The sequence below is a fragment of the Aulonocara stuartgranti genome (genome assembly GCF_965226115.1).
Source record: "Aulonocara stuartgranti genome assembly, chromosome: 23".
Classification (NCBI taxonomy): domain Eukaryota; kingdom Metazoa; phylum Chordata; class Actinopteri; order Cichliformes; family Cichlidae; genus Aulonocara; species Aulonocara stuartgranti.
Window position 1 is genome coordinate 42,999,289 of NC_138958.1, and position 18,843 is coordinate 43,018,131.

Sequence of the window (18,843 nt, forward strand, 5' to 3'; positions counted from 1 at the left end):
CACAGGAGACTGAGCTAGAGGTGGTAGTGATAGTTGAGGGGAAAGTGGAGCTGGTGATTGAGTGGATGACTGTGCTAAGGGATGCTGCACTGGGGACACTGGAGACTGCACTAGAGACTGCAGTGACGGTTGTAGTGGAGGTGTAACGGGTGGAGGAGTGGCTGAAGTGGCTGCGGGTCGGGCAGCTAGTGGCTCAGCTACAGAGTGTATTAACGGCAGGGCTATGGGTTGAATGTCTGACTGAGTAGCAGCCTGAATGGCTGGGTGTAGTGATGGTGGTGGTGGAGGCGGCGACTGGGCTTTAGGCCAGGCGGCTAACTGAGCTGAGGGCTGGGGAACACACAGTTCATTTTTAACCGAACCCTCAGGACCCTTCATTTCAGTTTGTAGCTCACAACCATCTGAGTCTAAAACAGTCTTTGGATCCTTGGAGTTATTGAGCACAGAGACACCAATCTTCCTAGTTTCATGGATAGGCTCGAAAGGAACAGGAGTGACACAGTTTGAATGGCTCAATGGGCCAGAATAATTGTCCTTAAAATAAGCAGTTCTTTCATTTCCGGTGCCGCTTACACAACAAGCCGGCCCGGAATTAACAGTTTTTATTTCTGCAGGAGCCAAAAGAGTAGCTCCACCACTCACCCTAGCCGACTGTACAGGAAGAAATCCAGGCCCTCGCTGGGGCTGTGAATGCTGGCGGGGTGTCTGCCGCTTCCCTGTTGAAGAGGGAGAAGGGCTGGCTGAAGGTGATGTGGGAAAACTCGGCTGCAGTTGCTCCTGCTGCGGTGTGGAAATGTTGGGTGCACTGGGGGGAACAATGATAATCCCCAGCATTTTATAAAATGCCTGTGCTGGCGTGAGCTGGTTGCTCGCAGGCTCATAGTATTCCTCGCGGTGCCGCCTCGGGTGCTTTCCTCTGGTCCGGGTCGCAGGCGTCAACAGTGGAGAGGAAACAGAAAAGTGAGTAGACGGGTTAGTGGCAAACGAAGACGACCGGCTACACGGAGGACCCCCAAGAACCAACCGGGTCCCATCAAAAGCCAAGCGGCGCCTCCTCATTGAGTCCGCTGGATCCTTTTTGTGGTCGCGTCGTTCTGTCATGAATCGCTGTGCGGCAGGCAGGAGTTGGACCCAAAGTGCAGGACTCACAGACTCAGGGAGGTGAACTCAAAACTCAGCTTTATTTGCTGGCAGGGAAAAAACATACAAACTAATCTAAACTGGGAACTTGGAAAACTCACAGAGAGACACACAGGGAGATCCACACAGCATGAGGGACGACGCAACACTGACTCAGAGAAACACAGGGTTTAAATACACTGGGAAGTAACGAGGGGAATGAGACACAGGAGGGCACAGCTGGGAGAAATCAGGACTGACGAGACAAGCAAAGCAGGACGCATTCACATGAGACACGGACCATCAAAGTAAAACAGGAAGTATCACACAGAGACGCGAACTTGACACAGTGGAGACAGCAACTAAGAAATACAGAGACATAAACCATAAGGCAGAGGTCTAAGAACCAAAATACACAGGGAAATACTCAGCTGGGAACACAAGAGACTAGACTAGAGAGAGTAACAAAAAACCAACCATGAGAACATAATGCACAATGCAGAGTGACAGAAAACAAGAAACTCAAACATGCAAAGACACACAATTACACAGAACAGAGGGGACACAGAGAGACATGAAGGGCAAGGGATCAAAACTAGAAGCCATAGAATAAATCACACACAAGTACAATAATACAAAAATCACAAAGAACTAAAAACGCTGGGTCAGGAGACCCAGGACCGTGACAGTTTCTCTGTCAGTCACAGCAGGAGGAAGACTGTCACTTTTTTGTCTTTTTACCTTTGACTCTGTCATTTCTTTTGGAGCTTAGTAAACAACCTGAACACGCGTTAGCCACTTTTTAATTTCTTTCTTTGTTTTTAGCAGCATTCCAGGGCTGTGTGCTGCCCAGCAATTTTGTTTTTCAAAGCATGTTTCTTGTGTTTGAGCAATAAAAAAAGTTACTAAAAAAACCATCTGGTTACACGTCATTTTTCTTTATACTACCTGAGCTGGTACATAATAAATACAACAATAAATACTGTACCTTCTACAACACGACTTGTGTAGATGAGTTAGTAATATCTCTCCCGAGCTTGCAGAATTAACTAAATTAAACCACATCCCACTTTTAAAGACAGTAGAAGGCGACCTGGCTAGATGGATTTCTCTACCCATATCACTCATGGGAAGGGTCGCCGCTATAAAAATGATGGTCTTGCCAAAAATAAACTATTTATTTTCAATGATCCTAAATAAGCCATCACAAGATTGGTTCAGATCTCTAGACTCGTATATTTCTAAATTCCTTTGGAAAGATAAATCCCCACGTATCAGCTTAAAAACACTACAAAGGACCAAGGATAAAGGAGGATTAGATCTGCCTAACTTTAATCACTACTTTTTAGCCAACAGGCTTCAGTTCATCTCTAGATGGTTTAAACACATCTTCTTAGATGAAACCTGGATAGATGTAGAACAGGCACTATGTAATAACCTAGAGATTTCAGACCTACCATTTATCAGCTCAAACATCAAACGACATGAATGCTTTAAAAGCATCAATATCAGCTCTTCTCTGACAGCATGGTGGGAGTTTCTAAAATTGACGGCGTCTTCATTAATCCCATGCAAACGTACACCTATCTGGAACTATCCGGACATATTACAAAACAATAACATGATAAACTTTCCAGTTTGGAGTTATAAAGGAATTAAAAACTTGGAACATATATTGGAAGGAACAGACTTTATTTTATTTGACAGACTAGTTACACAATATGGGATCAACAAGAAAATACTTTTGGAATATCAACAAATTAAATCCATAGTAAAAAAAAGAAATGTAATTCCAGTGAAGCTGAATTACAAACACCACCAAGTGTGGTACAATTTTTTAATCTAACCCCCCCCCCCCCCCCCCCCAAAAAAAAATTATTGTCTAAAATATACAGCACACTTTCTAAAGTAGATGAATCAATATCCCTTCCGATTGCAAAATGGGAAGCAGATTTATCAATCAGCTTAGACCAAATCCTTTGGTCTCAGATATGCTTAAAAACCTTTCAATGGATCAGAAATCCCAGTTTGCCATTAATACAATACAAAATATTACACAGAGTGCACTATACTGGTCATAGGATGTTCAAGATCGGCTATACGTCTTCCAACAACTGCTCACACTGCACAGCAAATACACCGGACAATTATATCCACGCTCTTTGGTTCTGTCCACCAGTTCAGAAGTTTTGGCGCAAGATATGTGACGACTTATCAAAGTGTCTGAAATGTAACATTCCAGCCTCCCCTTTAGTATGCTTGCTGGGCAACTTGGATGAGGTCACTACAGAAATAAACACAGCCCACGTTGTTTTTACGGCCCTATGCATTGCCAAGAAAATGGTCCTCATTAACTGGAAAAATAAAAATAATCTTAATTCTAACCAATATAAAAACCATCTAATAGATCACATTAGTCTTGATACAGCCTCTGCCATCACATTTGATCAATCCCTCTGGACTACTTTGATTGGCTTCATCACCTAGTGGGGGTGGGGGGTCATGGTTTAGTTCTGCCTTCGCTATTGTGGTTGATATGGGGGTCGGGACGGCCTTAGGGCATCTAGGGATTCCCTAGGGACGTTTTCCCTGTGGCCATGACCTGGTAAGGGGCTCTGGTGGCTCTTAGATGGTGTTTTCCTTGTGGCTGCTTACAGCGGAGATGGGGGAGGGTCTGTGCTGGTGGACGTTTGTAACGCGGTTAAAGGACCAGGGCGCCTGACTGCAGCCTCATAGACAATGAGCTATCAGAATAAGATTCGACTATGGAGCCTAAGGGTGTGAATAAAACACAGGAAACAAAAGTAGAGCTCAAATATATATATATTATGTTTGTTATGAGAAGTGTATAGACGGATGTACAAAAGAAATAAAAACATATGCATATATATCACAAACAAAAATAATGTTGACAATACAAAACAGCTTAATAGGTTCCAAAAGGAGGTGGGATGAGGTGTAGTCCAGTATGTGATTTAGTTTAGTTCCATGGACCTGTGATAGGTCATGTGTCAACAATTTGTGATTCAGTCCATAGGTTCACAATTCCTACCGCAACGTAGCGGTGGTCGGGTGGCTCGCCATCTCGCGCTGATCAGGGCTGATCGCGGGAGGACAAAAAAAACCTGACCGTTGAGTCGAGTGTGAGGTAGTGTAAAGATGAATGAATCGGCCGGGTTATTGCACGCTGTTAACTGACCATTTCACAAAATATGCCATTGCTGTGCCAACACCAAACCAGAAAGCCAGGACGGTTGCCAAATGTTTATGGGACAACTTTCTTGTGCATTATGGTATCCCAGAACGTTTGCACAGTGACCAAGGCCCTGACTTTGAATCCAGAATCATCCGAGAGCTTTGTGAAATGGCTGGGATCCACAAAATAAGAACCACTCCATACCATCCAAGAGGCAATCCAGTTGAACGGTTTAACCGAACATTACTGGATATGCTAGGTACACTCACAGCTCAACAGAAATCCCATTGGAAAGATTTTGTAAAACCCCTGGTGCATGCATACAATTGCACAAGAAACGATGTTACAGGTTTTTCACCATATGAGCTTATGTTTGGCCGCCAACCTCGCTTACCGGTGGACTTGGCCTTTGGACTACCCCTTGCCAAAGAAGGATCAACATCCCACACACAATATGTGGACAAACTAAAGTCCCACCTAGAAGAAAGTTACAAGCTGGCCATCGAAAACTCAGAAAAGGTGATGAAACGTAACAAAAACAGATTTGATAAAAATGTCACTGCATCACAGCTGAATGTTGGAGACAGAGTTCTTGTGAGGAACGTGCGGCTAAGAGGCAAACACAAGCTTGCAGATAAATGGGAGTCATCTGTGTACATTGTAGTGAAGAAAGCCGGCACTCTTCCTGTGTATACAGTTCGACCCGAAGGCCAAGACAAGCCCCTGAGAACTTTACATCGAGACCTCCTACTGCCCTGTGGGTATTTACCACCTGAAAAGGAAATGCTTACTAAGCAGAAGAGGAAAATGCCTGTCTTACTCGTGTCTCCTGTACGTGCTGATGATGCTGATAACAATGACGAAGAGGAACTAATCTCATACCTACCTGTTCCCTTCTCTGCTGAACCTGTCACCTTCACAACAACCATCGACTTACCCAATACTCCGCAACCTGTGCAGCTTATCAACCAGCCCGATGTCCCTGTAGTATTGGCTACAGAGGAAGAGAATGCTATCCTCTCAGAGGAACCTGTACCTGCTGAAGAGGAACAAGTTATTGCTAGCGGAACCGTGGAAGCTGGCTTTGAGCCAGTTGATCTTGTCGAAACTTCTCACGATGAAGAAAGTCTGTCTTCTGATTCGGAAGGATCCAGAAGTAACTTGTCACAACACTCACCTACTGAATCAGAGCCTCTCAGTCCTGAGGCAGAACCACCTTTGAGGCATTCAACCCGCACCAGGAATCCTCCTGATCGGCTCCAATACATCAAGCCTGGTAAGCCTCTGTTAAAGAGCGTTCAGACCTTTCTCCATGGGTTAAGTTCTGTCTTCTCCTTCGCTCTTCAAGACGATGAAGAAGAGGAGACGATGCCTTCACACCTCAGCCAACCAGTCATTCGCTGCCAGCCTAGTCCATGTACGAGGACGTCCATGAGATTAGGGGGGGAGAGTGTAACCACAGTAACTTCTGACCCCACTTCCGCCAGTCCCTTTATTGTGGCGGGAATGAATCCTGTATAAGTTCCGGGTCAATCAGCTGTATGTCCCTGCTCCTCTGGCTGCTGTTGTCCCTGTGGTTGGCGTACTTGTCAGATATCGACAAATTTTGCACTACAGGCCAGTTGACAGCGTGCAATAACCCGGCCGATTCATTCATCTTTACACTACCTCACACTCGACTCAACGGTCAGGTTTTTTTTGTTCTCCCGCGATCAGCCCTGATCAGCGCGAGATGGCGAGCCACCCGACCACCGCTACGTTGCGGTAGGAATTGTGAACCTATGGACTGAATCACAAATTGTTGACACATGACCTATCACAGGTCCATGGAACTAAACTAAATCACATACTGGACTACACCTCATCCCACCTCCTTTATGAACCTACTAAGCTGTTTTGTATTGTCAACATTATTTTTGTTTGTGATATATATGCATATGTTTTTATTTCTTTTGTACATCCGTCTATACACTTCTCATAACAAACATAATATATATATATATATATATTTGAGCTCTACTTTTGTTTCCTGTGTTTTATTCACACCCTCAGGCTCCATAGTCGAATCTTATTCTGATAGCTCATTGTCTATGAGGCTGCAGTCAGGCGCCCTGGTCCTTTAACCGCGTTACACGTTGGTTACTGGCCTGGTAGCCTGGCTGCCCCTGGGTGGGTCCGGGATGGGCGTGGAGGCTTGGGGGTCTGGGGGTGCTCCGCCCCCAGGCTGGGGCTCTGGCTGGGCCTTGGGGCCTTGGGTCCTGGTTGTTGTGTCGCCGGGGTGGTGCATGGGGGCTCAGCCCCGGAGCGGGGGACCTCTGGTGCATCGGCCTGAATGGAGGGCTCTCTAACTGGTGGGGAGGCTGTTACATCTTTGCAGGAGGTCTCCTCTCTACAGGAGCAGACTCTGCAGGTGGGGGAAAGATATTGGAGAGGTGGAGAATGACTCAACCTGGGTGTCTATTGTCTTGTGTAGTCTGGGAGAAGATTGGATGACGGGGTGGGTGCATTTTTCTCTGCAGTGGGGTCGGGTGGGCTGTCCCGGACTCTGTGGGGCCGGGTGGTGCTGCTGCTGTGGGTCCCGGTCCGGATGGGCCTGGGCCCTCTTGCCCCGGTGGGTTCCTGAGTGTGGGGGTGCCTACTGGGGTCAGCGGGGGAGCTTGGGTGTAAGACTCCACCTCTCTGGGGACATCTCGGGCTCTCCGAGGTGTGGAGACCTCTCCCCCCTCGGCACGCTCCCTGCCGGTGGCTGGTGTTGGTGTGTTGGTGGTTCTGGGGGCGACTGTGGCTCAGGGATTTGGGAAGCCTCGCTTCTGTCAGTCTGCCCCAGGGCAGCTGTGGCTACAACTGTAGCTTGCCTCCACCAGTCTTATGAATGTGAGAGTGAATGAATAGTGGAATTGTAAAGCGCTTTGGGTGCCTAGAAAAACTCTATATAAATGCAATCCATTATTGTTATTCGTTTTGGTGTCTGGGGCGGGGCGCTCATGTATGTACCGACTCACTCCTGGTGGCCGATTGGCGGGGCCTGGCACCTGTGGCCCAGCTAGGCCCCTTACGGGGGGTCGGGTGCCCTCAGGCCTCTCGGCCTGATACCCGGTCTTCTCTGGCACAGCTGGCTGCTGGCAGAGCCCGCGGGCACATCACTGCAACCCCCTCTGGCCTCTGCTCCGTGGCTGCTGGGTGACCTCTCGTTTGGGGCTCTCCTCAGCTCTTCCCAGGAGGGTGGCACGTTGGCCCCCTGGTGGTCCTCCTCGGGTCCTCGTACTCTGGGGCCTCTGGATGTCTGGGGCCTGGATCTCCTCCATACCTGCTTCATGCCCTGGGGGACGGGGCTATGGCTCCCCGCACTCCCTAGCAGATTGTTACATGGAGAAACCTTTTGAATACAAGCGTGCTGATCCACACAGGTGTGTACACAGGTGTGCACACAGGTGTTCACAGACACAAACTACACCTTTCTTGGCTGCTGCCTGAAAGCACATTGTGCGCTGTCGATCTTGCGTGCTGTAACATAACATCTAATATTTGGTATCTACTGTTATCTACTGTTAGCTGTTTTATTGTGATGGTGCTATATTTATTATGTTGCTCTTTCTTGTTTGTTTTCTCTTCTGTTTTTTCTTATCTCCATACAGGTGATCCAGGTGTTTTGTTTGTTTTTCTTTTTTTCTTCCCCCCTTTCTCACCGTCTCTTCTCCCCTCTATTTTTTTTTCTCCCCCTCTCTTTCTTTCATTCTTTCTCCCTGTCCTATCCCCCAGTCATGTCTGTCCCATCTGTAACAACCAAAAATCAAATCAAATAAATATATAATTATAATAAAGGTCAATCAAATGGCCCAAACGCAAGACCGTGATGATCCAATTGGTAAAGTAAAGCCGCTTGGCATCTTTCTTGGCCTTCAGACAACAATTCTGATGGCTAAAGATCCAAACGGGACAGGCAAAAAAAAAAAAAAAAGATGAGTCAGTGAAGCAAACTGATCAGCTGTCTTATTGTGTCTTTTGTGTGTTTGGTTTTGTGTATTCAATGAACCGAACGCCGTCTTTACTGCACGAGGGTGTGACCATCCACATCCTTTCATCTGTCCACTGTCAGCCAATAATTTTATAAAAATCTGGCCAAGTCTTCCAAGTGTGCGTGCTTTTCCTTCTGACCAGATGCAGATTTCTGTACCATCACTTTATTGCCCTTATACTGTTCAGCACACAGTGTATGTGCGCTAAAACAGAAACTGTTTCACTGCTTCTTTGTAGTGGCAGGTTACAAAACATCATAAGATGCTGAGTGGCCATACAAGATGGAATTTGGTTAGCAAGAACTCTCTGAGGCCTTTACTGTGAAACACAACGCTGTCTTATCCGGTTAACTTCAAGATTTAATGTGGGATTTTTTTGTAATCCAAGACATAATGCCAGGTCAACTCATGCTTTGAACCTAATCTGCTCCAGAGCAAATCATGTTCCAAATGTGAGATCAACAGGTAGAAAATCACCACCTACTAACCAGTAAGACCGAAAAAGAACAAAATAAATAAAATCCCCGATCCTGGAAGATCCCTCAGACCACTGTGTGCAGAGAGTAGGAGGGTGTAATGTCTTTGTCTTTCCATGATGAGCAACAATAATGAACATAGATTCTCTACAACAACTTTATTGTTTTGGAAGTATTAATATATTATCCCAAAACTTCTACATTTAACCTTTTAATCAGACCAGCAAAAATCTAGTATTGAATTTTAGCAGCAGTCATAAAAAATTATTTGCTAAAAGCATTTTTGCAGCTGAATATTTTAAATTACAGTTAACTTTACTTTTTGGCTGTTTTACCTGTAAGACATTAAAATAACATGCTAAGGTTTAATAGTCTATATGGAATACACTCTGAGGCCTGGGCAGTGTTGTGCTAATAAGAGAAGGTTTGTGTGTGCAGTGAAACAGTAATTTTTTGTATTTCACAATTTATTGATATGTTTGATCCTTTCTGACCTGCGTTAATGAAGCAGTCATTAGAGCACCATGTCCGCTACAATAGTTCTGTAGTTTGATGCTTGAGTCGTTGCAGACTTGTTGAAACTCCCTCACCCGTCAAAGCAGCGTCTTTGTTATTCGAGTCCAGCAGATGGCAGTGTTTCACTGTCATATGACGGCTGTCTGAAGCTTCAATATGATTGTTCGTTTAAATTAGATCGTTTTATACAATAGTTTGTGTTTGCTAGGTTTGCTATGCAACAGTGGGGAGGAAAAACTCCGTTTTAACAGGAATATCTAGACATGAGTGATTACTGCAGTGGGGCACTATCTGTGCTATCTATAAGAAATGTTAGCAACAATAAAACTCTGAGGATCAGGGCTCCATTTCACTCCAGTGTTCAGTGGCATTTTAAAAGAGTGAATACCGACGCTGAATGTCTTTGTAAAGCAAAAGCACTTTGTTAGCCTTTACAGAGCAAAGCTATGGATCAATGTGCAGTGAAGAAAAATCCAGGTGGCCAGTCTGTCCTTTCCTAACCAATCACAGAGCTCCTTACATTGTTGCGCTGGAGAATAACTAAATATAATATAAAGATGATATTGAAAATAATCTTTTGTAGAGTCACTACTTAGTGGGCAGAGGACAGTTATCACTTTGCTGGATGCTTTAAAGTCGCATGTTCTGTATTTGCAGATTAGCAGGATATTAACAGATTAACAGCTTTCATTAGACTTCATATGATAATCAACAGTGAAGTGTTTCTCTTTCAGTGTTTATTCTTGCTCATTGAATGGTCTCTGTTCAGATAATATGCTGCACTCATCTCATGTTTCTTTAAATACGGCATCACTTGTCCAGCTGTCAAACTCTGAAAGAGTTACAGTTTCACCACTGAGCACTTTGAATGGTTATTCTTTTATTTAAAAGCACTTATTCTAGCTGCATCATCAATACGACAAAAACTGTGACTTCAACAAAAATGTATCTAAAAATATTTAGGGGGAAATGTTCCTACACCCCTCATGTAAACGTTACACCTCCAAAAGGGAGAAATAATCAGAATAAGGCGTAATCATTGTCTTGATAATAATGACCATGAAAATGAAACTAGGCCTACCTTTAGTTCAGCACACTCAGTGTTGCATAAAGACATGCGAACATGCCATCATCCATTCTGGAGCCTACTTTTAAAAAGAGCGAGCTGTTTATTCTGGCTGAGTAGCAAACAGAACCAACCATGACAACCTAAACTGGGAAAACACTTGGAAACCTTGAACACTGGGAATATGGAGACACAGGGGGTAGGTGAACAGACACTCTGACAAAGGACAGAGGAAAACAGAGACAATATATATAAGACAAGAAGTAACACAGACACCCTTTTCGGTGACAAAAAAGAGAAAATATCCAGTGAAAGGCAGTTCTCTTGGAAAAACTGCCTTATTGATGTCAATGGTCAGAGAAAAATGTCTGATAGGAAGGCAACCGTAGCTCATACAACCATTTGTTGCAACCAAAGAATGCAGAAGAGCGTTTTGGTCAGCTAAGAACAGGAAATTGAAGCTACAGTTCTCAAAATTTGACATGAGAAGATTGGATAAATGTTGCCTGGTCTGATGAGTCTTGATTTCTGCTCTGACATGCAGATGGTCGGGTCAGAATTTGGCATAAATAGCATGAAAGGATGGATCCATGCTGCCTTATGTCAGCTGTGCAGACTAGTGGTGGTGGTGTCACTGTGGGGGGAAGGGGCGGTATTTTTTTGCTGAAACGTTACATAGTGAGTGTGTGTGTGTGTGTGAGTGTGTGTGTGTGTGTGTGTGTGTGTGTGAGTGAGAGAGAGAGAGAGAGAGAGAGAGAGAACAACTTGAAACAAACTGCAGCAATAAGGGCAAACTAGTGCACAGTTATGTTTACGTGAGCGTTATTTTGTATGCATTTGTACAGTTCCATAACTGTGAGAATACATTGATAGCATTTAACTCTAGTAACAGGCATTTGTACCAGTAAGCATGAAAAAGTAGGGAAAAGAACTAGTATGTAAGCACTGACTAGTACTGTAAAGTATATGTGTATATAGGTCAATCGTGGCTCAAGAGTTCGCAGTTCATCCTGTAATTGGAAGGTTGCCAGATTGAGCCCCGCCTCCGACAGTCTCGGTCGTTGTGTCCCGGGGCAAGACACTTCACCCGTTGCCTACTGGTGGTGGTCAGAGGGCCCGGTGGCGCCAGTGTCCGGCAGCCTCGCCTCTGTCAGTGCGCCCCAGGGCAGCTGTGGCTACAATGTAGCTGCCATCACCAGTGTGTGAATGTGTGAATGACTGAATGTAGTGTAAAGCTCTTTGGGGTCCTTGGGGACTAAGTAAAGCGCTGTACAAATACAGGCCATTTACTGTGCATGTGTTTATGCTCAAGTGTATGAATAAATTAGTCAGTTTTAAACAGTTGCAATTTAAACAGTAGAAGAGTGGCACTATATTTATATATTTATAAAGAATTTCAAACAACAATTAATTGATGCTCAAAGCAGGTTTATTTAATTAATATCCAGATTTCCAATTAGTTCCGAATTGATTCAGCAGCAAATCACATCACCAGTCACTTCAAGGCTGTATGTATTATTGTAAGGTAGACCCTACAATAATACATACAGAGAACCCAACAATCATATGACCCCCTATGAGCAAGCACTTTGGCGACAGTGGGAAGGAAAAACTCCCTTTTTACAGGAAGAAACCTCCGGCAGAACCAGGCTCAGGTCGGGGCGGCCATCTGCTGCGACCGGTTGGGGTGAGAGACTGAAGACGTTTGTTGTAGGTCTGATTGAAGGACTGATGTGATGGTAAGTTGTCTGCTGCTCCGCTTTGAATATTGACAGATTAGTTGATGGATTTCAAGCCAAATTGTGCCCAAGTTTAAGACCACATTCATTGGTTGTTTTTGTTGATGTTATTGTTTTGGGCTTTTTTTCCACAAGAATTTCTAGCTCCCCTAGAATTCTGGCCACCCAAACGATGATTGCTGCTGAGAGAACACAAGGTTTTGTCCCCCTGTACTATTCATGTCAGTGCAGGGGGTTCTCCTTGAGAGGCCAGGGTGGAAAAAGGGATGCTTCAGAACCTCCGAGGGTGTTATGCGCAGATTTGCATCCAAGGCCAACATTTCTTTGATTAGCCTTACAAATAATGTTTGGCCATTTTCCGGTCCTCGCCTAACTTTCAGCAGTTTTTCGAGGTCATCGAGACACTTAAGTTTTATATATCGAGTTTCCTTTGATCGATAATGTGTCTCGTATTGAAATTGTTCTTGGGTCTTAAATGTCCAGCGCTGTTTGTTGTAGTTATCCTCGATGAAGTAGCAGTCAGTGTACAAGCCAGACTCTAGGAGATGATCTGGTAGCTGACCCTGGGTTTCAATTATGAATTTTAAAACATCATAATCGTCTTCCCCAGGATAGAGAGGCACTCCTGTAGCAAGCTCCACAGCTACCAGCCCCAGAGACCACATGTCGATTGCTTCGTGGTATGGAATGCCAAGCATAACCTCAGGTGCACAATAACCAATTGTCCCCACACGGTCACCAGGAATCACTGCAGAAGCAGGACATGCGAGGCCAAAGTCTATGAGTTTGACTTTGACGGGAGACTCACTGTGGTTCAGCACCATGATGTTTCCAGGTTTGAGGTCAGCATGCACTATTCCCACAGAACCCAGGTGGAACAGAGCATTTGCGAGCTGATGCAAAATTGGCCTGAGTTCTCTCATTGGGAGACCTCGGTTATTCCGGTCCCCAATGTAGTCCCACAGGCTTTGGTCAAGCAATTCGAAATTCAAGCAAATGCGCTGTCCATCGAGGAAATAGTCGTTCCATTCCACAATGTTGCACCTGTCTGGATCCAAGCGTCGTAGCTGCTCCAGGATGAAAATTTCCAGTTTTGCCTGGAGCAGAATTTCAGGGTCGCTCTTGTTGACTTTAATAGCAACGGTTTTGTTGTTTTTTGTATCGCGACATCTGGTTACCAAACCAAAGCCTCCTTCTCCAAGGAAAGCCTCTACCACGTGGTGATCTCCTAAAATGGTCCCTTCCGTTATTTGAAGATCATCTTCAGAGGCAGATGGGTTGGCTGAGGTGTTGATGTCTCCTTTTTGAGGAAATTCAACTGAGTTTTGGAAACTGCAGCTGAATTTTTGCAATCCATGACTTTTCCAGCTTGAAGGCTGCTGAGAGAGCACAAGGAGTTCTCCCCCTGTACTATTCATGTCAGTGCAGGGGGTTCTCCTTGAGAGGCCAGGGTGGAAAAAGGGATGCTTCAGAACCTCCGAGGGTGTTATGCGCTGATTTGCATCCAAGGCCAACATTTCTTTGATTAGCCTTACAAATAATGTTTGGCCATTTTCCGGTCCTCGCCTAACTTTCAGCAGTTGTTCGAGGTCATCGAGACACTTAAGTTTTATCGATCGAGTTTCCTTGGATCGATAATCTGTCTCGTATTGAAATTGTTCTGGGGTCTTAAATGTCCAGCGCTGTTCCTTGTGGTTATCCTCGATGAAATAGCTGTCAGTGTACAAGCCAGACTCTAGGAGATGATCTGGTAGCTGACCCTGGGTTTCAATTATGAATTTCAAAACGTCATAATCGTCTTCCCCAGGATAGAGAGGCACCCCTGTAGCAAGCTCCACAGCTACCAGCCCTAGAGACCACATGTCAATTGCTTCATCATATGGAGTGCCAAGCATAATCTCAGGTGCACAATAACCAATTGTCCCCACACAGTCACCAGGAATCACTGCAGAGGTGTTACATGCGATGCCAAAGTCTATGAGTTTGACTCTGACTTGAGACTCACTGCGGTTCACAACCATGATGTTGACAGGTTTGAGGTCAGCATGCACTATTCCCACAGAACCCAGGTGGAATAGAGCATTTGCAAGCTGATGCAAAATTGGCCTGATTTCTCTCATTGGGAGACCTCGGTTATTCCGGTCCCCTATGTAGTCTGACAGGCTTTGGTCGAGGAGTTCAAAATTCAGGCAAATGCGCTCTCCATCGAGGAAATAGCCGTTCCATTCGACAATGTTGCACCTGTCTGGATCCAAGCGTCGTAGCTGCTCCAGGATGAAAATTTCCAGTTTTGCCTGGAGCAGAATTTCAGGGTCGCTCTTGTTGACTTTAACAGCAACAGTTTTGTTGTTTTTTGTATCGCGACATCTGGTTACAACACCAAAGCTTCCTTCTCCAAGAAAAGCCTCCACCATGTGGTGATCTCCTAAAATGGTCCCTTTAGATATTCCAAGCTCATCTGAGCCGAAGGATGGGTTGGCTGACATGGTGTAAAGTTTGCGCTGTGAATTGGTGAGAAACAAAACTGAACTTGTTTTGGTTTCTCTCGTAAATTGCTCTCAAAGCTTCTCAAAAGGGTTTTAGTTGCTGCAGGTCAACGTCCGTTAAGCATAAAGTAACAGGTGAGCGCTTCTATTTATAGGTTTTGGATCAAAGCAAAGTTATGACGTCAGAAAGGATCAAAGCAAAGTTATCACGTCACAAGCGATCGAAGCGATTCTAATATGTGCGCATGCGCACATATGAGAAGCGATCGAAGCGATTCTAATATGTGTGCATGCGCACATATGAGAAGCGATCGAAGGGATTCTAATATGTGCGCATGCGCACACGTGCTTGCTTGTGTAATATTGTTCACAGTAAACTTGACCCTAATCAATTTAATATCAGTCAATCAAAGAAAATGTTAGTTTTGGAAAATTTTAAAATGACATAACTGACAGTTAAAACATTTTTTGTTCATGTATTTGTATTTGTATTGTCTTCGGGGTTTTTTTTGCATACCATGTCAAGCTTTTCTGTATATAGTCATGTCGTAGATTTCGGAGCAAACAAGAAATTGAATTGGATTTTAATATTGCAGTGCTTGGATTTCGGATTTGGTGCTTAAAACTTCTTGAAACTGTAACCGTATTTCATTCACCACAAAGAACTATCTGATTGAATAGTTTTCTTATCAGATAGAGAAATAAAACGAGTCGCAAAGTCTAAAAGCAACATTTGTCTGCCTGGGCTGTACCTCTGCACGTTAGTCTGTTTCAATGTGTGACCCCCCACCCCCTCCCTGATCAGTCGGGGGTGAGTGCGCTAATGTGCCTGGAGGCCGTTTTAATGAGTGTTTGCTGGAAAACGAAAAATACAAGAAGGATTTGTACGTTTTCACAACGGGGGAGTTTGCGTAAGTACTAGTAAATAATTTTCTCGAGTGTGTACGTTACACATGTTATTTGTTTAAAATTGGTATTATTATTTTGCTAGCTAGCAAACTCGCGGGATAAAGGATTGAAGTGCACTCAGTGCGATACAATACGGTGGCGCTATTCTAACAGTTAGTTATTGCAGGGTAACTTGTAGAATATGCTGTGAATTGAACCAAGATTACACAGCAGTAGCAGTAATACGAGTTACTTCCCTCAAGTGAAAGCGTTAAACGTTAGCCCGATGCTTAACTAGCCAACGTCAGGCTTTCTGATTGAAGGCTAAAAGCGACGTTGTCACCAAGTAAACAGAATATTGATGATATTTTTGTGTATCGCTGCAGCCTTTTCAAGTATTAACCTGGTGTCTTTGGGAACAGCTTAGGGGGAAATGACGGTAATATGACTGAACCATATGGGAAGAAAGAATAGGCACTTTTTGTGCTAGCGAAGTTTCCTGGCTTTCATTCAAAATCTGTTTATCATTAAACAATTGAAACATAATGGCTTCGAGCTGACATTGAGGCCTGTGGGGCACTATCAGCCACTGAGACAGTAGACAAGTGACTATTTCACACTTTAAGGCTGCCTGTTTATTTAAGGGAGATGAACAGTACATTCTAACTGTACATAATAATATCAATGATGATAGATTAAATAAATGGGTTTTTGAAAGACGCTTGTGCATTTTTAAAGTCTAAAGTGTTGAATTGATCTGAGTATGTCATGTGTTCAAAGCCTCTCCCAGTCAGTGCTGTTCTCTATGCCTGTCTTACTCTACATGATGTTATTAGCACAAACACTTTAAAGGTGATAATTAGGTCTACAACAATAACACAGACTGCAATGTAGTTAAGCGTCTTACAGTTAGTTTTGAATGAATGAACTTAAAAAACAACACAAGCAAAGATCTGTCTCCTCCTGTTTTTTGTGTCACATAAGAAAGAAGCATCAATATCTGATGAGAAGACTTATTAATTTGGCCTTTCACGTGGTCTTACTCAGGTGATGCGAAGTGAAATATGCATCCTTTTTATGGTAATGTGCTGGAAAATGTTGAAAATGGACATTAAACGTGCTTACAAAGTGCTTGAATTTGACCCTGAAAGGTGTATGAAGCCAGAAAAAGTCACACTTGGAGTAAAAACCTCTCATAGCAAGTTAATCATATTCAATTGATTTGATGCTTTCAGCACAAAATTTAGCCACACAGTCAGGACAGCGTCTGCTTTACCTTCATCGGTAAACGTGTTTATGCAGTACATAGTAACAGTGTGGCTGAGTCCTCTGGTTCAAATCAGTTCCAGTACATTTGGAGATGTAAGTCTTAACCTTTCACATGCATCGGGAAGGAAAAAACATTTAATCTGCACAGTACTGCCGAAGTGCAGCGATACATTGTGAAGTGCACATTTGCATTTGTCATACAGTACCGAGCAAAAGTCTTGAACCACCCCCTTATTTTTTCGTGTTTTGCCAGGTCAGTCTGTGTTAACGGTGTTATTAACTGCATTCTTCAACTAAAGAAGTGAGAACAAATGATGTGGGCTTTTGTTTTTTTGCAATAGGCTGCAAGTAAATGTGTACAGATACAATTTAAAATAGGTTCTTTGTTAAGTTTTGTGGTCCTTTCCGTGACTTAGGTGTCTGTTTATGTTTGAATGTTTCAGAGATTAGTGTGAAGGGTCTTAACAGACAAAAAGTGGTCAAATACAAGCCCTGGATTAAAAATCAGAAACACTTTAAAAAGCCTGGAGAGCTATTCCTTAATACCACTTTAAAGATTACAGGGAAGTCCGGATCCCTGGAAGCAAATGAGGGATGGCTCAAGACTTTTGCACAGTGCTGTACATGTCATGTTCCCTGTTTTATAGCTCAGCTCAAACTGACACGTTCTCACTAACTGCTTCTCATTTTCTCCACAGTAAACTTTGACCACTTCCAGATACTGCGGGCCATCGGGAAAGGAAGCTTTGGAAAGGTAATGCAGCCTCCATTTTTCACGCCACTTGTATATTGTTTGCCCTTAATTACCCACCACGGTCGTCATCTCTAAAGAATCAGTGCAAGCGAAGCGAAATGTGCTGGGATTACACTTTAGTTCTCGTGTGCTGCTGTTATTTAATAACAGTTATAAATGCAGCTTCTGTAATTATTTCTATAAAGTCAGTTAGAGGAGAGCCGATTTCTATTTCATCTCACTCAATCTAGGTGGGAATTTTGACCCCACGTCTCAATTTAATTACACAGCAGCAAAATTCTGCGGCTCTATTTGTCATTGGGCTGAAGGCAGGAGGAGAACTTAGTGCTCCTGCTGTTTTTTGAACACTTTAACAGCTAACAACTTTTAGCTTCCTGTTGAACACACTTCAGTGGGGGAGGTGTTATTATTAGTGGCAAATGATTTGTGTATTTGTTGGATGCACCTCAGAGTAGGGCTGGGCGATATGACCCAAAATTCATATCTCGATGTTTTTTAGCTGGATGGCGATATAAGATATATATCTCGATTTTTTTTTTTTACGTTTTAAGTTTTAAGTTAAGAACAAAAAGAGAGTTCTTAGTCAAAGCTGTGTCCCAGATGTCACATGGGCACTTTTATTTACATACAGCATAGATGTACATGAAGAAATTACTCAAAAATAAATTATCAGCATTTATTAAATAATCATGGTCCATAAATAAAAGAAAACAATGTTGTTTTTGTGCATAACAAAAAGCTCACAATTGTGCAGTCAAAATGTAAACTAATAGACGCTGAGCGTAATAACAAAGAGACAGATTTCACAGCTGCACCACGTCTCTGAACAGGTGCCATTTGTGGTCCTTATACACACACAGTACGGTAATATTACGTTGAAGCACAGTACGTATCACTCCGCGAGGCTCCTCCTCGGTAGCCGTAATCCTCCGACAATCCATCAAGTGGTGCAGCTCCGTAGCTTAGCAAAGTCATATTAAAACATTTTTGACAGATTGCTGAGCGCTGTGTACCACATAAAATCGGTTCGCGGTCAGTAAGCACAACCAGAATTCATACATAAGGCGCACTGTCGATTTTTGAGAAAATGAAAGGATTTTAGGCCGTGCAGCCCCTCCGGGCTGCATGTCGTTAGCGCGGTTAGCTCGTTAGCGCGGTTAGCTCGCTAACACGTTGACACCGTCCAGCCCCACGCACGGGGCGATGCGCAGTAACTCGCTAACGGAGATTTTCCTCTTTCATCTTGTCATTGCCTGCAGGTGAAGCTATGGGGGAGGGGGAGTTGTGTTCAGTGAAGGAGAGGCGAGGCCGAGTAACG